Genomic DNA, 22,747 nt, shown 5'->3' with positions numbered 1-22,747 from the left:
CTTTCACCATGCTTGCTTCTGACTTTAGGTTTTTGGAAGAAATGTGATTCCTGTTTCAGTTTGCCATGGCTTTGGTCTCTTTCGAAAACTAGAACCAAAGCTGAATTAAACTGGATAATATTGTATAGTTATACTGAGGTCTGAAATTATTAGATTTGGGTCAGACCAGATTTGAATCTCTGCACAGGACAACTGCTTTTGTATTTCCTTTCGCCTGAATGAAAGCAGCAATTGATCACTCAGACCCATTTGCACAATATGCACATTTCCTTGTTTCAGGCACATTGTCTGTGATGCATGAAAGTACATGGTGTTAATTGTGCCAAGAAAGGAACCACATGTGACAGAATAGGAATGTGATAGAGCTTGCATGGAAAAATGGCTTTCTCTCTGCGGTATTGTTGTAGGGAGATGTGTGCCAAATGTCCTGGGCAGCCACATTGGCATTGGTGGTCTTTGTGCACCTTGTGTGCCCATACAAGGTGGCACAACTTGACCTCCCCCTTCTATTAATTTCTGTCCCTGCTACAACCTTTCTAACTCTCCTCACTGTGCAGCTATTTTGGTTTCCCCCCGCCTTCTTTTGTTGTGCAGTTTCTGCGTCAATACATTTTCCCAGGAATTGTGGCAGGAATGGAAGAATCATCTTGTTATGAATGGATCCTCCTGTGTCCTTCATTCATAGGGAAACTTTCTAGTGTCCCCTGATTGGTACACTAGACTATAAATGTAAAGATGTACATGCTCTTTACTTGACAGGGTGTAAATGTATATAAGTCCTGGCTATAGATGTTTTTGGTATGATTATGTTATTCAAGCTCTCTCATGAGTATCTAGCAGACAGGAGTCTTTTAAATTGCACTTCCATGGACGGGGCTGCTGGTATTTGCCACATGAAGAGAAGTTTGTAAAGTCTGTACAGACCATAATAGCATTCCTGTAAAGGCTGCAGATATTATGTCGTCCATTACCTTCCTTGCAGGTTGAGCCAAGAATTTGAAAACTCTTGTGCCTTTTCTTTTTTTGAACTAGTTTTTAGCTCACTTGAACTTGGAGACATGAGCACTGAATGTGAAATGAAACTTAGACATTCTTTCTGAGCTTAACTTCAAAGAGCTGCAACCTCTGCATAGAATTTAAAAACTGGGAAATAATCTAAAGGAACTTTTTAAAAAGATGCATAGCCTTAAGAATATCCAAATAGCACTACTTTGGAGGGACATTCACGCACATGTGTCATGGGTAGGGGAGGGGATTTGCCTGAATTCTGAGACAACCACAAAACTGTCCTGTTAAGAAGAAATTTAGGAGCTCCCAGGGCTCAAACTCTTAATGTCAACTAACTGATTTCTATGAGGCAGCAGATCATTGCAGAAAAATTGTTCAGTTTTCAAACATATGGTATATGGTACTATACTACTATATGGTAGTATATTCAATTTCTTACATCATTAATAACTGCTTTTTCCCCTCTATCCCATATATTACTTTCTACCCATCCCTCCCCCCGTTACTTGACCCCCGATGGTGTGCTATATTTAAAATATTAATATTAAAGGTACCCTTAATTATTAAGAACCAAAATTAATATCCTCCTCCCTCTTGTACTTAGTCATTAACAAAAATTGTCCAATGTCCTTTTATTTTCCATACTTTTTCTATGTATCTTCTGAACTTTTTCCACTCCATCTTAAATACTTCTAAATCATAGTCTCTTAAGGGTCTTGTTAACTTGTCCATTTCACTCCGTGTCATAACTTTTACAATCCAATCCCATTTCTCTGGTATTTTTTCTTGCTTCCACAACTGCACATACAGTGTCCTAGCAGCTGAGAGCAAGTACCAGATTAAAGTCCTATCTTCTTTTAGAAATTTTTCCATTTGTAATCCCAACAGAAAAGTCTCTGCAACTTTGTTAAATTCATATCCCAAGATCTTAGAAATCTCTTGTTGAACCATCTGCCAATACTTTTTCGCTCTTTCACAAGTCCACCACATATGGTAGAAAGAACCTTCATGTTTTTTACATTTCCAACATCTGTCTTGTTATTCATCTTTGCCAATTTTTTAGGAGTCATATACCATCTATACATCATCTTATAACAGTTTTCTTTAATACTCTGACATGTTGAGAGTTTCATAGAGTTCTTCCACAAATATTCCCATGTATCCATTTGTATTTCTGTATTTACATTAATTGCCCACGTAATCATTTGAGATTTCACTACTTCATCTTCCCTAGACCATTTTAAAAGCAACTTATACATTTTTGAAATTAATTTTTCATTATCTCCAAACAGAACTTTTTCCATTTCCGTTTGTCCTCGTCTTATTTCTTCAGTTTTAAGATCACTTTCCACCAAACTTTATTTGTTGCATTTGAAACCAATCATTCTCGGCAAAATGTTCATCTTAATTGCAGCTATTCTCCCAAGCAATGACAAATTAAGCGTGTTCCACTTTATCATATCTTCATCCATTTTACGCCATTTTACTTTTAATAATTATTTTTAAACAAATCAATGTTCTTCATTGTTATTTCCACACCCAAATATTTTACTTTAGAAGTCACATCCCGTTAGCCTCTGCAGTTCCTTTTGTTTATTTACTTGCATATTTTTACATAAAAGTTTTGATTTTTCTTTATTAATATAAAGTCCCGCCAATTCTCCAAAATTTTGTATTTTAGCTAACAACAAAGGTGTTACTTGTATAGGATTTTCATTTATAAACATATCATCTGCAAATGTTCTGTATTTATAAGTAAATCCTTTAATTCTCATTCCTTCTACTTGTATTTGCGTCAATAAGATTTCAAGAGTCATTATAAACAACAATGGCGAGAGCGGACAACCTTGTCTTGTGCCTTTGCTAATTTTCATTTCATCTGTAAGATCTGCATTTATACATAGGCTTGCAGTTTGTTCAGTATATATTGCCTTTATCAGTCTTATAAAGTTTTCCCCCAACTTTATTTTTTCCATTACTGAAAACATAAAGTCCCAGTTCAGATTATCAAAAGCTTTCTCTGCATCCACAAAAAATAATGCAACTTCCTTCTCTGGATGTTTTTCATAATATTCTACAATATTTACAACAGTTCTGTCTCTTATTTGCCTTTTGGGGAGGAAACCCGCTTGGTCTTCCTTTATAAAATTTATTAAATATCGTTTAAGCCATTCTGCCAGGATTCTTGTGTATATCTTATAATCATTATTTAATAATGAAATTGGTCTGTAATTCTTTACATTCATGACATCTCTATCTTCCTTTGGAATCAACGAAATTACAGCTTCTTTCCATGTGTTGGGTATTTTCCCATTTAATCTTATCGCGTTCATCAATTTTTGACGTTTCGGTACTAATTGTTCTTTAAGTATTTTAAAAAATGTTGCCGTATATCCATCTGGTCCAGGTGCCTTCCCAATTTTCATTACATTAATCGCTGCTTCAATTTCTATTTCTTCAATTGGATCATTCAAATTTTTTTCCATATATTCAGTTAAGGGCGCTATTTTAATCTTTTGCAAATATGTTTTGATTCTTTCTTTAACACCCTTAAATAAATTAGCGTAGTACTTAAAAATTCTCTCTTTATTCCTTCTTGGTCCACCATCTCTTTCCCATCAACCACAATTTTGTTAATAATTTTACTTTCTCTCTTTTTCTTCAATTGCCAGGCCAAGTACTTTCCAGGTTTGTTTGCTCCCTCAAAAGATTTCTGTTGTAATTTTTTCAAATTCCATTCCATCTCCTTATTTAACAAATGTCTCATTTGTGTTTGCAGTATTGTGATCTCCCTTATAATTTTCTTTTTCCCTGGCCTTTTTCTTAATTCACCTTTTTTCTTAATTTTGTTTTGAATGTCCAATATCTGTTTATCTTTTGCTCTCTTATCTTTGTTATTCAGTGTTGTTATTATTCCTCTCATTACTGCCTTATAGGCATCCCATACCGTCTGAAATTCTATATCTTCTCTATCATTAACTTGGAAATAAGCTTTAGTTTCATTTTCTAAAGATGTCACTATTTCTTTATTTTGTAGTAAATTTTCATTTGTTCTCCATCTTCTCGACTTTTTAGACAGTTTTGTAATCCACATTATTGGGTTATGATCAGCTCCTATTTTAGGTAAAATGTTGGCCTTCTTTTTTGTTGTGAATTTAGTCCATTTACATTCCAAGATATCAATTTGTAATCCATCATGGTGCAAATTCTTTATTTTCTCCATAAAATCTACGCAGTTCCTGTGTGTTTGTGATTGTAATCCTTTCCCCTTGAAGTTCAAAGCTCAAACCTTCAGGTATTATCCATCTGTATCTCATTCCATTGTCACGTAGTTTTTCTGTCAGTTTTTTATATGCATTCCTGTCAGTTAACACTTGTCTTGGCAACTCTTTCATAATTCTTATTCTACTACCTCCCACTATCAATGTCTTTTAAAAATTTTAATTCATGATTTTTCCCACCATTTCTTTTGTCATAAATCTTATGACCACATCTCTTGGCAGATTGTTCTTTTTTGCATAAAGTGAGTTCACTCTATACATATAGTCATACATATTTCTATTCCCTTCAGGATCTTCCTCCAAAAATTCTGCAATTATTTTTATTATGTATTCTTTCAAATCGGATTCTTCATCTTCTGGTACACCTCTCAGATGAATCTGTGTCTCCATCAACTTATAGTCATGTATTATCACCTTTTCTTGTAATTTTAACAAGGTGGAATCATGTGTTTTCATTCTGTCTTCCACCTCTTGTACTTTTTTTGTTATTACTACAGTCTCATTTCTGAGATGCTCTATCTCTTTTTTTAATTCTTTTTTTGAGTCCTCAATATCCTTTCTTATTTCTTTTTTAGAGGCAGTTATCATTTCTTTCACCCCCTTCATTATCTTGCTTCCATTGCATCTAATTGGGCTTGCATTTTCTCCATTGAAGCAGACCTAGTACGAATTTGCTTCGGATCTGACATGTAAAAAAGATCGAAAATTTTTATCTCACCAAATTAAATTTGGACCATCAAGTTTAACAAAGTGAAGTTTGCCCTTTCCAATAAGCCCAATTTCCTCTGGGCCTCCCAGGCTCAGATATTAATGTTTAAAGTTTTTATTTTCCCCCAAATGGCGGTCGCAACTTTTGCTTCACTTTAAAAAATTTTCCTTCTTTTCCCTTTATCCAATTCAAATCTTCTTCACCACTGTCCAATAGTCCTTATTTTAAAATTACCAACTCAATTAACTCCACCAATTTTTATTTTCCCAGTCACTTTAAAAACGTTGTTAAAACTTTGACCTCCCAACAATGGCCGCCGATGTTTCTCTCTGATATTATAATCCTAGAGTAGGCTGTTTAGTTCTCTTACTTCCTTCTTCTTCCTCTGGTATTTCCTGCTTTTGCTGCCACCAAGTCTCGTTTTACTGGTAGAGAAATCTCACGATGTCTGATGTACTTCCTGTGTTGACTGTGAGTGCTGCAGATCTATGACGATGGGGCTATTTCCTCAACCGCAGATAGACTAAACAATAAATTCCTTTCTCCTTTTAGCACAGTCTTTTAGATTTACAAAGTTCAAATTTAGCCCCCTTTCTTCTTCTCCTTTCAAGCTTTCATTATAGCCAACTCCCACCTTTTAATTTTGTTTTGTTTAGCTTTAATTAGTCCCAGAGTGAAAAGATAGCAATCGATACCTTCTTTTTGTAGTTTATCCAAATCAACACCAGTCTTTTGTAGATTAGATGTTTAAAGTTGTAAAAGAAGACTCGGATCCTGTCGAGCTTAAGTCAAATAAATGACTCTGGAAACTTCTATAGATGATGAATATGCAGCTTCTCTCTGGAGATTCCTCAAAGCCTCAAAGGAGCCCCCTCCGGGACACCTTTTCAGCCAAGGTAAGTCTCCTCAAAGTATCTGTGCATATCTTGGACAACTCTAGCTGAGAAAAGTAGGCAGAAGGCATTAGTTTGCCTTTTACTACCCCGAACAGAAGTGCCAGCCTGCCCCCGTTAAGGAAAGCAGCTCAGCTCGCCATTTTCCGATCCCGAAAGTCATTGCAGAAAAATTGTTGAGTCCCCAATTATGAGGTTCATGAAACCTTCTTTGTTCAGCTTTTTAGATCAGAATCTGTCTAGGCAGGGTTGTGGTGAGATCCAGTAGCTTGGCCAGTGCCTCCACATAAGTTGGGTAAATGTCATCCCACATGCCTCAGAAATAACTTAATTGATTATGCTAAAGTTGATGAGCAAGGGCTGATGACCCCCTCAGTAGACAAGTTTACATAGAACATAGTCCTTGAAAGCACCATATATATAATAAACAATGTAATCCACCTTTGCTGTTGTCTTCTCAGAGAAAGGTCTTCTGTTGCTAAAACCTTGTCTGTATTCTGAAGTTGGCTTGATGCCTTGCAGAGAAGGAGTAGACAAATGATGCTGGGTCTGTAGATGCTACATTAGTGTGTCAGACACTCCAAAAACAGCTGTACATTCCTAGCATGTAACTAGAAACTTGCTCTGAAAAAAATCAGTGAAACCTGAAACATTAGTAAGCTGTCCTCTGAGCCTACAAATTCACAGATAATTAGCTGAACATTGGTGCAAATGTTGTGTGTCCATTGTTACATGACAAATGCCAGTATTTTTGGCTAGAATAATTGTCAAGGTTAGCCTTCTTTGGAAGAAGAAGATATTGGATTTATATCCCGCCCTCCACTCCGAAGACTCTCAGAGCAGCTCACAATCTCCTTTACCTTCCTCCCCCACAACAGACACCCTGTGAGGTGTGTGGGGCTGAGAGGGCTTTCACAGCAGCTGCCCTTTCATGGACAACCTCTGCCAGAGCTATGGCTGACCCAAGGCCATTCCAACAGGTGCAAGTGGAGGAGTGGGGAATCAAACCCGGTTCTCCCAGATAAGAGTCCGCTCACTTAACCACTACACCAAACTGGCTTTTTGAGTGTTTGGCATAGTCTTTTCTCAGTAGGGCACTATTTGGAAGGGGGACCGCCAAGGAAAACTGCTGAGAGGAAGGCAGTGGTGAACCATCTCAGCTTCTCACTTGCCTTGAACAACCTTGCTGGGGTCACCATAAGTCAGTCACCTGAAACTTGAAGGCATTTTACAAGTACACACATGGAGTATATGGATAATGCATATGGGTTGCATTCTCACAGGAAGCTGAAATGAAACTTGGATCGGATTGGGCACAAACGCAATTTGGTGCTGTGCTCATGCTGATGCCCATACCTCTCTTCTCCTTCAGTGTGTGTAGCTTGAGGCACAGCTGCCCCCTTTGATCAAGCTTGGAAATGCTTGAAGAAGCTCTGAATGTTAGAAGAGGAGGCAGGTGGATACAGCCAAAGGGGCTGATGAGCACCCCAGGAGACTTTTTGAGGGGGATATTTACTGCAGTTTGTTGTGAGGTTTGAATACAGCCACAGTCTGCCCACTGAATTTAAATCCCTTTTCCCCTTAGCTGGGCTTGGAAGAGCAGGAATCTCTGTTGAAAGAGCAGGAATCTCAATTATCTTGTTTTTTTTTCTTTTTGCAAACAAAGCATCCGCTGCTAAATAGAAATGACTTTGATGTGAACACAGAAGCCTTTTCTTTGTTTTATTCATTGAGCTGTTTTCCCAGCATTTTTTCCCGTTTATTTTTTGTTGATTCTTTAGAAAGCTCCAAGATTAGCTCAAGAGCTACAGTTCAGTTTTCTTATGAAAAGGAAGCAGCAAAGCTGTTGTTATGGATTCAGCCAGGGTTATGCCACAGAAGTGAGAACGAAGCAAAGTGTTGCAGCTTTTGAAAAGCACAGAACATGAAGAAAGTATGCAGCTTCCATAACCCTAGAATCATAGAGTTGGAAGGGACCTCTAGGGTCATTTAGTCCAACCCCCTGCACAGTGCAGGAAATTCACAAATACCACCCCCCCTCCAGTTCACAGGATCCACATTGCTGTCAGACGGCCATTCAGTCTCTGTTTAAAAACCTCCAAAGAAGGAGAGCCCACCACCTTCCGAGGAAGAGTATTGGGCACCCTGACCCCTTCCTCTCCCCGCTCCCCATTCCCCACAACCTTTCTTCTGGAAAATGGTGATGTGATACAAACAAGAATGTTTGTGCCAAATTAAAAAAAAAAAAACACCTGTGAGCAGTCCCCGTCTCTGGAAAGCAAGGAAGCTCTGTAAACAGTGTGTGTTGTTATAAGGAAATAGTTCGTGTAACTTAATAGTTTTGTAAATGGGAGAGGGGAATCTATAAACATAAATACAGGTTTATTTTATTTTTTGTACATTTTTAAGAAGGAAAGAAATAAATGTTCATAAGATACAACTGTCTCTGTTTCTGCTGATGTTCAACAGATTATTCAACTCTGCATTGAGTCTTTGGGGCATTTGCATGAGCTTGAATAAGCTTACCTTTGGGGGGGGGACTCTTTGCTCTCCTTTGCCACCTGGTCCTTTGACAGGAAATGAAAACCTGCCTTCTGCAAAGGGTATTGGGCACCCTCAGTGAGGCACCAGCTTGCCTGCTTTTAGTTGGCTATATTAATAGCCTTGAACTTTTTTGCCTCTGAAACAAACAAGCAAAATCGTACATATCCAGTTCTCTGAATTAGGGAACTAGAGACTGAAAGGGGGGGGGGTCCATTCTGCAATCCAGATTCTGTTGCTTTATGGGGATGTCAGACCTCCCTGAGCTCTCCCATTCTCAGCTTGCTGCTGGTCCTGGATATATGTGTTCATGGCAGTAGCACTGCATTTCTGATGTGGCCGTTTTGACAAGGCATCAGTAAATAGCACTCCCTCCCTCTTAGTGAAATGGTTGGATTGGGTAATGTAACAGGGATAGGGGCCACTGGCTCAGGAACGAGCACCTGCTTGGCATGTGGAAGATGCTGGGTTCATTTTCTGGCATCTCCAGTTGAAAGGATCAGATAGTAGATGATGTGAAAGGAGCCTCCCACAAATACACAAAGAAATACACATAAGACCCAGGAGAGCTGTTACAAGTCTAAGTTTATTGATAAACCAGAGCTCTGACTCAGTGGTTTTTGTTTTATTCTTTCTTTATTTAAAAAAGAGCAACTAATTAAAAAAGATATTCATAAGATAGAGACAACAATTTAACAACAGTGGTGGTAGAACACAAGTTTCTACAAAATGTTTCCAGATATCTAAAAATAAGTCCATATGCAATTGCTGTCTATACACCTTGTGTTAATAGCAATAGAGTTCTAAGGTTCTCAGTCCATTAATTTAGCGGAGGAGGGCTTTTATCTTTCCAATGTTATAATACTAGTCTTTTTACAGTAGTAAGGGCTTGGAGGGACAGGTAGATAATTTAAAAGTACATAAGCATTCTCAAAAATCAATGACCATTCTAATACAAAATTGATATGAATAATAACTTCTTCACAGAAAAATCAAACAAATGGACATGCCCAAAGCACATGCTTAAGGGACCGTGAGTTACAATGCCAACAATTAGACACCTTACTCAGTCCTTTGTTAAAGAAGTATTGTGGCATCCATTATATCCTAAACATAATTTTTTGCTGAATATGCCACAAGATTCTTGGAGAGTGCAGGCATATACTTTTAGTTTAGTTTATTTGTAATTTGTATCCCGCCCTTCCCACCAGGTGGCTCAGGGCGGCTTGAAGACCATATCCCATTGTTGGGCAAAATAAGGCTATGCAACTCCTTATTCCATTCATTCCTGACACTCTGCATATCATATTTATTAACCAACATCAAATATTTATAGACAATTATTGTAGATTACATTTTCTGCCTCAGTTCAGCTTAGTTTCCAGGAGCAAAGGGGACTCTGAACACTTAATGCTGCAGGGCTATATTTTGCTACCCACAGAGATTGCAGTTGTAAACATTGCCATTCAACAGAAGCTGACATATATAGACCTCAGCTGAGAAAATGACAAAAACTCATGATCATAGTCTATCAATTGGTCTAATGTAAAAATCCCTCTGTTGGTTCAAGCTTTCCATTTAAAAAATTACTTCCTAATTTTTTAGGTCTAGATTGGCTCATAATATTAATTTAGCATGTGAAAATGGATCAAATTGATATTGTCACAACATTAAACACTATTATTCCATTGCTGCAGAAATTGTAGGTAAATAATAATAATAATAAATTTATTCTTATATCCCGCCCTCCCCTGCCGAAGCGGGCTCAGGGCGGCTCAGGACCCACTCTAGCATAAGTAGATCCCAATGCACTCCACTTAGAGAGGGGCACCAGACAAGAAGCCTCCAAAAACAGCCCAAGATTTAGGGTTGCCAGTCTCCAAGTGGGGCTTGAAGATCTCCCAGAATTACAAGTGATCTGCAGACTACAGAGCTCACCCCCTGGAGAAAATAATTGCTTTGGAGGGAGGACTCTCTGGAATTACATCCCCCACCCCAAGGCCTCTCCTCAAATCCCATCTTCCCAAGGCTCCACTCTGATATCTCCAGGAATTTCCCAACCCAGAGTGGCAACGGTATGCCCAGCTGCAAGGAGCAATCCCATTCATGTTGATGTGTCTCTTCAACAAGAAAGGAGGAAGGGCAGGCAGAGAGCTTCTCTTTCTTGGAGTCTGCATATTTGACATCTGTATGCATGATCCCATCCAGGCTCATCATAAGTTGGCTGCAACTTCAGTTTCCATCCTTACCGTATGTGATCCATTATTTGCTCTTGCAATCCTGAATTGTGATCAAGCTGCTGTGAGACTGCTTCTAATCATCTTTGTGGTCAGTTGGGTCATACAGCCTGAGCCACCTGTTGGGGAAGGCACACAACAGCATAGACCCTTAAAACAAGAAGCCTAAATGCATGTACCGTTATTTAAAGTATCAGTGAACATTTTAATCTAATGAATGAAACATTAGTGTTCAAAGTATTGTTCCTTATTTGAATACTTTTGTGGTCCTAGGTCAGAACTGTGGAAGAAGATTGATTTCTTACTGAGCAATTGGGCAGCAATTTGCTTGTCTTTCTGTATCTCCCCACTTACAAGGGCTAAAGGCTCACAATAACAGAAAAGAAAAAGCTGAACATGTCAAAGAGAGTCTATCCCTTCCTGGTGCTAGCTCCCCCATCACTACCACCAGCAAGTTTATGAGATTTCGAGCTGATGCTTTTTTACACCCCGGCTATACTAGCTCAAGAATTCACTACAACCAAGGTGCTGAAGGGTTTGTGGATGAAGTGAAAGTTCAGCATTTCATCATATGTTACTTTTAGGGTGGCCAGCCACAACATGGCGGCTGGAGATCTCCTGGGATAACAACTGGTCTCAAAGCAACAAAGATCAGATCACCTGGAGCAAATGACTGATTTGGAAGGTGGAGTCAATAGCATTATACCCCACTGAAGTCCCTCCCCCTCTCCAAACCCTGCCCTTCTCAAACTCCACCCCCAAAATCTCTGGGTATTTCCCAACTGGGAGCTGGCAGCCCGAGCTACATTTTCTCACATTAAGGCAAGTTGGCTAAGAATTTTAAAGGGTTGCATTTGATGATGGTCTTCCTGCAGAGGGGGGAGGATTTTTGTTGATTCCTTGTACTCCATGGCAGACCCCCTATGTGCTCAGTGCTGTTTGGGGGGGGGGGGTTTGAATCTCACAGGAAAGAGGTGAAACTCCCCCCTCCATTGTGCAACAGAGTTTTGCCCATGCTTGTTTGAATACAGCCTGTAATCTGCAAATAGCAGCCTGAGTACATACATCAGTCCCATCCATACGTTTCATATAGACCTTTCTCCTTGTACAGTATGGAAATCACTGCCTTTAGAAGTTGTGATGATTTTGCTAGCTTAGGTACTTTTGAGAGTGGAGTATGCCTAAATGGAACCTCTCAATGCCAAGTGCTGGATGGTGGCAACAATAGCTCAAAGCTTTGGTCTCTGTTCTCAATGCCAAGTGCTGGATGGGGGCAACAATAGCTCAAAGCTTTGGTCTCTGTTCTCTTGCTTCCAGGAGCTAAAGATGTTCTAATGCAGTATTTCTTACTCACTGGATTGAAAGCCACCTGTGGCTGTTCTGAGCACTGATCCAGGAAAGTGGGCAAGGACACTTACTGGTAGGGCTTTTAGCTTGAAGGTGGTTCCACCTTGACACACGAGAGGATCTGAGAACTGGTAAGTTGGCTCATCTTCTCCAATATCTGGGCAGCAGTGTTCCCTCTAAGCTGAGTTAGCATGAGCTAGCTCACAGATTTTTAGCCTCCAGCTCGCACATTCTCATCCCAGCATCCAGGCAGCTTTCTGGAGAAGAGCAAGCTGGCCACAGAGAAGACTCAGAGTAAACCCAATATCACAGCAACCAACAGGGAAATGAGCAGTATGGTCACAGTGGGGTTGTGGCAACTTCATTCTCCTTTCTCCACAGGAAGCTAGTCCTCCTCTGGGCACCATGGCAATCTTGCTTGATGTTGTGCTTCATGTTGAGGAGAAAGCAAGAAGACTGAAGGGAGAAGCTGATTTTTATACCATGTTTTTATTTACCCTAAGGAGCCTCAAGGCAGCTTACAATCTTCTTCCCTTCCTCTCCCAACAGCAGATACCCTGTGAGGTAGGTGAGGCTGAGAGAGTTCTGAGAGAACTGTGACTGGCCCAAGGGCATCCAGCAGGCTTTATGTGAAGGACTGGGGAATCAAACCCAGTTTTCCAGATTAGAGTCTGCCACTCTTAACCACTACATCATACTTCCTCTCCCTCCAAATACCCTAGGGCTGGGTAGGGTCCAGCAGTAGTGTGGAAGACCACTTTGCATACTCAGAAGTACACTGGTAATGTAAAAGGTTATAGTTATATATTTAATATTAATACTGATGTATTTATATTGACCACCATCAGGGCCTTGTGGAACCTTATGCAATTCCGCAGGGTCTATAAGGCAGAGATGTTCCGCCAGGCTTTTGGTTGAGGACAGCGACGTTTTTTTATTGTGGGTGGCACCCTCTTCTGCTCTCTGTGCTCACCCTGCTCCTCTTCCCCCCTACCCACAAAGTGGTCAGCAATCTGAAATTGGGAAATATTTGGAACTCGCCATGTGAGTCTTTTAGATGCGTAGTACTCATGTTATTCAGACATTTTATCTTACATGTGATTTTACCATTGCTGTAAATTGCCCAGAGCTGTGTGGTAGCAGGGATTGGGCAAGCCATCATCATCAGAAGAAGAAGAAGAAGAAGAAGAAATTGTATGTGCGTGTTTGGTGGAGCCATGGATGAAGTGAGTACCACTAGAGTTCTAACAAATTCTAACAAATCAAAGATGATATAAAGTCAGGATGTTGTAAAGTGGCTGGTGTTTTAACTTGTAAAATTCTAGATCAGAAACATTATGCGGCAATGCACCTACTCAGTTTCAAACTTTTTAGTGATGTACATCATAGTGTTTGTCATAAAGGCCCATGATGAGTCATAGCATGAAAACACGGAAAATATTTTAAGGATGGTGGAGGTGGTTTTGATAGCACTGTCATTGCCCCAGTTCTGGGTATTTTCAGGATGGTTCTGTTTCAACCAGGGAAAAGCCAAATACTGGCTAGTGCTTATATCACCAAACTGTTCACAACCCCCCAAGTGGTTTTGCAGTGTTTACAATGCCTGTCAATATTTTGGAGTAGGGATGATTAAAAATGAATTTAGTTATGCATAAAAATGTGTTCAGAGAGCTAACATGCCTGTTTGGCATAATAAACATCCCACTTAACCAGTAACTGAATTGCAGATGTCACCTGTAGCATACATTTTAAACTTTGGTTCATTCTGCATGTGAAAAACCATGTCTGGCTTCATCCTTATAATTGCAAGCCAACCACTAGTGAGATATTTATAAATGAAAAGCCATGAAAACTCAGGATTTTAAAGAAACCGTTTTTTCATTTAGTTGTGCTAACTCACATGGATTTACCAAATGCAAAAACATATTTCTCTTTTCACTCTAATGGAACAATGCTGCTAAATGAATAGTTATTAATACCACAGATGTTAGTAAGATTGCACCAACTGTATTGTGAAAGGTAGAAAACTATGAGGAATGGCTGTGGCTAAGAAGAAGGTGCATACAGGAGGAGCTGTGGAAGATCCCTGTTATCTCCTGTTAAAAGGATCTCAAGTAATGAGTTTGGGAGAGGCTTTTCTTGGTTTACGACTGTGGGAGAAGCATGGCCAGTCCAACTAGGCAACAAGGGGACAGGTGAACCAATAGCCCAACTCAGTTAAAGACAGATTTGTGTTTTTATAAGAAGCTTTCAGTGTGTAGATAATTCCTAAATTAACTGTTGGGAGACTTCATTTGGAATGAGCCAGCATGAGCACTCCTCAACATTCCTATAAGGGGGCAGAGGAAAATGTTGAGGTTTGAACTAAGATGAATAGCCAGCAGTGTCAGGCAGGTGCTGAGCAATGCTCCCTCTAAGCTGTGGAGTCCTGTGAGCAAAAACTCTACTTTGTGAGCTACTGGCATCAAAGTTGTGAGCAAGCGATCTGGTTACTGCATAAATTAGTTTGCTCTGGATCCATCCTTCCTGAGCTAAGACAAAAATGTGTGAGCTGGAGGCTAAAAAATGGTGAGCTAGCTCACACTAACTCAGCTTAGAGGAAACACTGGTGGTTAGGGAAGGTAAGATACCTGGTGTAGTAAGCAAGACACAAAAAAGAGAGAAAAGGGAAGGATTAGAATATCAGTTAAGGAGACAGAATACAAGAAATAGGGTAGCAAATGTAGGGTAGCAAAAGGAGACAAGCTCTGTTCACAATTTACAATGAACACACATAGTGTGTATTGTGGGTATAGCTATTGGACAAGTCAGTTATTGGACAATGCAGCAACATACTGGGGAAGCTACTGCATCAAACCCATAGTCAATGGCAGGACCTGAAGGAAAGAACATGGCTCAAGAGCACCAAGCAGCAAGAATCAGCATTATCAATTCATATAGAAAAACAGCAACATTTAGTTTAGATCAGTGCAGGGCTTTTTTGAGCAGGAATGCACAGTAAATCGGTTCCAGCTGGCTTGGCATTGGGGGATGTGGCCTAATATGCAAATGAGTTCCTGATGGGCTTTTTCTACAAAAAAAAGCCCTTTAGATACTTATACCTATTTGTTCTGAAAATGATTGTTTTAGGGGTATCTTTTTTTTAAAATGTAAAGTATTTAATTGTTTACAAATGGTTGTGTTTTAGGGGTATATTTCATTTAAAATGTAATATAAAGGTAAAATTATTTAAAATGTAAACTATCTAATCATAACCAGAGTTCTCCAGGGACTACCTGCCTGCTGCATGGAATTAAAAGTAGTCCCCTGTGCAAACACCAGTTGTTTCTGACTCTGGGGTGACGTCGCATCACAACGTTTTCACGGCAGACTTTTTAACAGGGTGGTTTACCATTGCCATCCCCAGTCATCTACACCAGGGGTCCCAACCCCCGGTCTGTGGCCTGTTAGCAACCGGGCCGTGAGTTGTATAATTATTTCATTATATATTACAATGTAGTAGTAATAATAATAATAATAATAATAATGATAAGACAATATTGGATTTATATCCTGCCCTCCACTCTGAATGTCAGTGTCTCAGAGTGGCTCACAATCTCCTTTGCCTTCCTCCCCCACAACAGACACCCTGTGAAGTGGGTGGGGCTGAGAGAGCTCTCCCTAGAAGCTGCCCTTTCAAGGACAACTCTGTGAGAGCAATGGCTGACCCAAGGCCATTTGAGCAGCTGCAAGTGGAGGAGTGGAGAATCAAACCCGCTTCTCCCAGAAAAGAGTCCATACACTTAACCACCACACCAAACTAATAGAAATAAAGTGCACAATTGTATCATCCCGAAACCATCCCTCCCCCGGTCCGTGGAAAAATTGTCTTCTACAAAAACAGTCCCTGGTGCCAAAAGGGTTGGGACTGCTGATCTACATTTCCCCCCCAGCAAGCTAGGTACTCATTTTACCGACCTCAGAAGGATGGAAGGCTGAGTCAACCTAGAGCTGGCTACCTGAACCCAGCTTCCACGGGATCGAACTCAGGTCGTGAGCAGAAAGCTGCATAGAATTACATATTGGCAAAGTCAGAATCGCAAGTGATACATAAAAGGCTCCTCATAACAGCCATGTTTCCTGTTTTTTCAGAAGCAATATAGTGGAATTTTCCAGATCATTTTGCTGCAGCAGAATATTTATTAGGAGGCAAGAACATTGAGGGGCTTCATTTTCAATCCTTGGATATTTTCCATATACTGGTATTCATGAAGATTTTTGAGGTTACAGATTATTATAAGAAAACAGAATAATAGGTGCATTCAGTAATTCCAGTATGAAAAAGCACCGTGTCACAAAACAGTTTACAATACAAAATTATTCAAAACTGAACATTTAAAAACAATATTTGTTCAGCAGTAAAACAGTAAAAAATCCTTACTTTCTTCAAACAACACTGTTCATATATTTGGCACTGAAAAAGACATTACAAATGTGTCTCTTTTTTTTAACCAACACACTTGGCTGCTTTTAAAATGTTATATATTATGCCCCACTATATTCTGTATTAGAACTTTCTATCCCCTTTTTGTTCATGGACACAAGGTATAGAACAACCCAAGACCATAGGATAATGACATACTTCTAAAGAATTTTAATTTAACTTTCAGCCTTTATGCCTAGAAGCAGCAGCAATCAAAAACTTTGCAACAGCTGCCTTACAATCATATTTTACATCCGAAAGTAGGGGTTGAGAAACTGAATCTGGTGAAATGTTATTGGACACCGAAATCCACCTCTGGATCCACTGCTCTCTCCTTTTTTTAGCAAGCGGCAATTCACTAGAACCACACTGACAAAATCTAACCGATACCACATGTTAGCATAAATTCCTGATACTCTGAGGGAACAGAGTGGATAAATAATGAGAGGGGTCTCCAATTGGAATAATTCCTAGGCTAAATGGGAGCAATTAGCCTCCTCCTCTACTCCAGAATGAAATAAAATTGATCTCAGTTATTAGGTGTATTTGCCTTTTCCCGAGGTCCGAAGGATTTGAGAAGGTGATATCTTCAGGAGTGACACCTAGTTGTGAAAACGTATCATCTAGTGTCCTAAGCCAGGGCTGTAAACTGAATCCTGGCTCAAGAGATATTCAAGACAATCTGTATTAGAACAAAATTTGAGTCCAGTGGCACCTTTAAGACCAGCAACGAATAGCCAGAATAAAACTTTGTTGGTCTTAAGGGTGCCACTGGACTCAAACTTTGTTCCGTTGCTTCAAACCAACATGGCTACCCACCAGAATCTATTTTCTGTATCAACATTTTAAAAGAAGACATTATGGCTAGCAATGATATATTGTCCAAAATTTCTATGCAGGAACAGTCAGGTAAATTCAACACATGGCTCACTCCCAAATCTGTCTCTAAATCTTCTATGAGTTCAGCACATGGATCACTCTGTCACGTCTCTAAGGAGGAACAACTGTATAAGCTAAAGGTTGGTTCATAAAATGAATTTGGGCCCCATTTCTTGTTCATAGCTGTGAAGCTACTTGGACAGAGCAAATAATTTATTAACATTATGGGTTAGATCCTATGGATCTGTTCCTCTGATGGTAGCACCTTCCTCTGGTACCAGGTGCTTCACTGTGTCAAGGGATAGCTCCCTGCAATGGAGGAAGGGGTTAGCATTTAGTGCAACAAATCCATGGGATTCAACCCATTAATCTAAACCTCTAAGTGCAATGCAGGCAATGTTAAGTACATTTAAAGCCACTCTTCCAGTATATTCATCAATACTACTAGTTTACAACAATGCTGTTAACCGTTTTGTCCACACATACATTAGTGAGTCATTTGTGAATTATAACGAGGGGGGAAAACATTTACATTTATGTACATTTTCCCTGCTCAGTTCCCTGCATGACAAGGTTACATCCCTTAAAACTGTTGGAAAAAATAGTAATACACTATTTTACAACCTTGTTTTAAGTAGATTTGGTTTCAGTGGGAAAGTTAAGTATCCTCAGCAGGAATTCAGTGGAATTTGTAATGTAACCACATGCATGTTTCCATGAAATAAGACTCAGTAGGGATTGCTACCAAATAAGTGTGTCCAAGAAAGCAAGTTCAAAGGTGCTTAACCTCGGCTGACTTGTACTGTTGTCAATGTCAGCTCTTATCAGTGCATGGAAGGAATGTTATTAAAACAAGCTCTTATGGTTGGTGACTATTATGGCAAAAAAGATGATTAAACTTAGTTTAAAGCCATACAGCTTCTCATTTGTTACATCAGATAAAATTCACTCTCTCTTTTTTTTAAAAAAAATGGCATTTAAGTATACATTTGTGAACTATGTAAATTAGGCCGTTTACTTGGGGACCAGACCAAGATGAGAGGGAAAGAGAAGGTATGTCACTTGGTAAGTTTGTCTGGCTGTTCTATGAAAGGGAAAGCATGAAGCAATGGCTCTATATGATATAGACAAGGTAGGAATCCATGAGATTTGTCAGCTCTAGGGTCAACTCTTTCTTAGAAAGGGCCTGGCAGTGAACGCTGTGAGCAACTACAAGTTAGTGTGGTTAAAAAACACACACACACATAACCCAACAGAGATAAACACAGAAAAATAGACTGTTCAGGCAGATCATAACTAACCTCAATGTAAAAACAAACAAACAAGGAATGCAAGTTTCCTATACAATGGGGATCAATTGTATCATGTAACTAGCAAAGAGGGGGGGGGGGATCTGGTAACATGCATGTCTCAATACTTTTTAAAAGCCAAACACTAATAGAAGAATTAAATTTAAGTAGTTTTTTTCATTACATTTTACACCAAAGTTGCCACTACCAACATACACTTTTATCAAACATCAACACTGCCTTAAAAATGCAAACTGACTTCGGTAAGACTTCAGTGAAATCTGAATGTCCTATGTACAGGGGAGAGGAAGGTCTCAGTCAGTAGGAAACTCTAGTCAGTACAGATAAAAGTCATCCTCTGAATAATAAATACAGTTGCATTTGTAAATATAAGAAAAGTATATTTCTTTCACATTGATGAGAACTCTAGAAATATCCTAGTAAAAAGCTTAGAAAAGGACATAACAGCAGCCATGCTTTGGAACACATTTGCCACTGTCCATCAAATCTGTTCTGTTCGTGGCAAGAACTGATTGAGTTTGTTTTACAAGTTTGCATAACTCATCATGCTGAATATTGATCTGAAAAATTACATCTTCTTTGCCTTGATCCAACAAAGGGGATGCATCTATAGAAGCACTTTTCACGAGTGGATTCCCAGGATTGATGGGGCACCATGCCACATAGACAGGATGTCATGTGCAGACGGAGGCATGCCTGATTTGCGATGTGGATTTGTGCATGAGAAATCCCCTGGAAATTGGTGGAATCTGAGCAAGCAGAGCTAGACAATTCACCTGTCTCAGTGTCTTCAAGGAGAGCTAATCATGAGCAACTTTCTCTGGATCAGCATCAAGGAAGGGGGCACATGCTCCCACGCCTCTGCAATGGAATCCCTGCTTTAGTGCGACATGTGAAAATGTCCCTTAAGCCTTTTGCAGTGTGGTGATTTCACTTGTTGCATTTGGTCCTCATAAAAATGGAGACTAGAGTGAGTATTGAATGCCCCTCCAAATTACAAACTGAACATCTAGTTCATTATTACATGTGCTATTGCAAACAAAGGTTGTCCTAAAACACTATGAAGAGTGAAATCCCCTCAGTATTCTTCATTTAACACTCACTTACAAAGGACCACAGCAGAGAAACATACAAAAGCAATTTCATTGTCTTCAGTAGCACATGTGTGTAAACTGCTCAGGCTTGTACCTGAATGTGCTTGTTTTCAGTGGAAAGTCTCCTTAGCAGAAATTAAAGTAAAACACAACACTGTCCCTCATTGTTTGCCCCTTGCTACCACCACAGAAAGTTTGGTCAGGATTTGCTATGGGTCAAGGTCAATGACATCTTTGATCACACTTCAGCTAAGATTCATGGTGGGGGTAGTCAGTCACATCAGGATGAACATGAATATGAATCAAGCATGGTGTTCTGAAATGCATCGGGTTACTGAGGTTGAAAATGTCTATGTAGTTATGCTTTATACATGAACAAGGAGCACCACTAGAATGACAGTGGAAGCAATGCAGGAAGAGACAAGAAGGAAGATGATGGGCTTGAGCATTCGGATGTCTGCCCTTGGCTCACAATACTGGACTTTAAGAACAGCCTTCCCCCCATCTCTTTACATTTTGAGACAAAGGTATCCTTTTCCTCTGAGATAATCATTGATGGAGATGTATTGAGCTGCTGTTCAAGTGCTGTGTAGAAGAACATCTTATATGTTCACATTTTATTCACAACCTGTTTTCACTGGACTACCACAGCTTCCATTTAAGAATGAGGACTGTAGGGGCTTTCAGGGTAGAAAGAGAACCCTGAAGAGAGGGTATGGAAAGAGCCCAAAGAAGGTGCCAGTAAGCAGTAAAACACTCTCAGCTTGCCTTCTGCCAGATTGCCCTTAACCATAGCTTTACAGAATCAGATTAATGGTTTCTCTAGCACAGTATCCTGTTAATGAAGTAATTACAGTGGACACCCTCCATACATTACCCAGTTCTTACAATGGAGATACTTTTGGACACAAACATAAAATCCACATGCAGACTGCAAAACATGACAACCCTACATTTGTGTTTTTACCAGAATCACACATTGCTATATACACTATACATTTCATATTAATTTCTCCATGCAAACTGGCCCAAAAGTCTATAGAACAGCAGTTCAGAAAGGTTCCAGTGATCAGAACAAACACATTGCAAAATTGTACACAAAAGTGAGTATTGGCTGCCTGAATCATGGGGAAAGGCCCTCCATGATGTTCACTGCTATTGTCTAGTTCTTGGTGATTCTAAAAGTTATGTTCATTGGAAGCAAAACTGTTTCCCTGGATCCACATTAAATCCACCTTCTTTTGTAGAATCAATTACTGTATTGAAGCACAAATATTAAGATCTGAGCTCTAAGGAGCTATTTTTTGAAACGAAAATGTCACATACAGCTATGAGTCATTTTAAAAGGCTATGCAGAGATTTTTATTGCATAGATTTAGTTTGGATGTTGTAGCAACATGTGCCCTAATTCAACTATACATGTGTATGGGCAGCCATGGGTGCAATCTATGTACACTCAGTAAAACCAAGCCAAAACAAGTGTTGCTGAAGCAGGTGGGCTGTTTGAGGGAGGAAATACCATTTAGAATCAATGCTAGCTCATTGCTGCCTCTCATGGACAACTGACTGGCAAATGTAATAAGTTTTCTAACTATGTTGTTGGTTGTTGGATTGAGCTAGGAATGATGTGCACAGGACCCCATTTTTCAAACATGGTTGTTCATCAAGCCAGGGATAAGGACACGGAATCCTCTCCTCTCTGGAATCAGCCCATGCAGTGTAAAATTCAGGAAGGCAGATCTTCATAAAAGGCTGAGACCAGCCAGCTTTTTTCACCCCACTTTGCCCAATGTCCCGCCTTGCTTCAGCCCTAACTGTACACACCTTTTATCCATGCAGTTTCCTTGATTTCCAGTGAAGTCCCATTTTCACCAGCAGAAAAGGTAGGCGGATAAAACCCATAACTATATATTATTTATTTAACACTATGAACTCTTCTTCTATGCATTTCCTTCCAAGAGTCTTATAAAATGCCACAGCAGTTGATGAAGCAGCCTACTTGGAACTAACCATGCCTTATAATATGGGAGCAGCAAAGATGCTTTTCTAAAAAGGTTGTTTTCTTTCAAGCTTCCAATGTGCTATTAGTTGACTAAGAGGCCTATATGGGAAAGCAAGTGACTAAAATGCTGAGGGCTAGTAACAGTTGTGGAATGACTTGCAAGGGTGAGACCTAGCCATGCTTTCTTCCTGTATTGCTTGTTTTCTACTTATCTAGGGAAGGCATTTATGAACCTTTTCTGCTTTCTAACCCAAGTGCCCGCTTCTGTTCACCTCATCTCAGTTCTGTTTACCTCATCTAAAATTCTGCCACAAAGCTAATTAAACACCTAACTTATAATTGGGAAAAATATCATGGCCTTGGAGAGCAATATTTTGCTTCTCCTATTTCAAAATAAAACCCACTAAACATTTCAGTATGAGAAGAGGCTAGTGTAACTCAAAAATTTGCTTTTCGCTGTTGGAAGGTCAAAGGAGACAAGACACTGGCAGAGCCATTATTGGATAATGAAAAGATACCACTTTAAATCACTTGACAGCCCCCTCCCCCGTTTGGATGGGGCCATTAGGGATAACAGCCTCCAGGGGAGACCTAGGAATCCCCTGGAATTACAGCTCATCTCCAGACAAGAGATCAGGCTCCCTGGATAAAATGAATGATTTGGAAGGTGGACTCTATAGCATTGTACCCCACTGAGGTACCTGTCCTCCCTAGGCTCCAAATCTTCTGGAGTTTTCCAACCTGGATCTTGCCACCCTACCCCCTCATGCCCTGCTGGTGAACATAGGGGACCTGGCAACCTTATGAGCCATGGCAGTAGGGGAAACAGTTGTTTACTCCTTCACTTTCCCCTAATATAAATTGCCCTTCTAATTTACAAGCACTAGGCCACTCAAACAGAGTCATTTGTGTCAGGAAAATGGCATAGAGAAAATGCGTGTGGAACCCTCCCCAGCACCATGGCCATAATTTGAATCCCCCTTT

This window comes from Heteronotia binoei, chromosome 7 (genome assembly GCF_032191835.1).
Source record: "Heteronotia binoei isolate CCM8104 ecotype False Entrance Well chromosome 7, APGP_CSIRO_Hbin_v1, whole genome shotgun sequence".
Taxonomy (NCBI): Eukaryota; Metazoa; Chordata; class Lepidosauria; order Squamata; family Gekkonidae; genus Heteronotia; species Heteronotia binoei.
Note: the sequence above shows the minus strand (reverse complement) of the source record.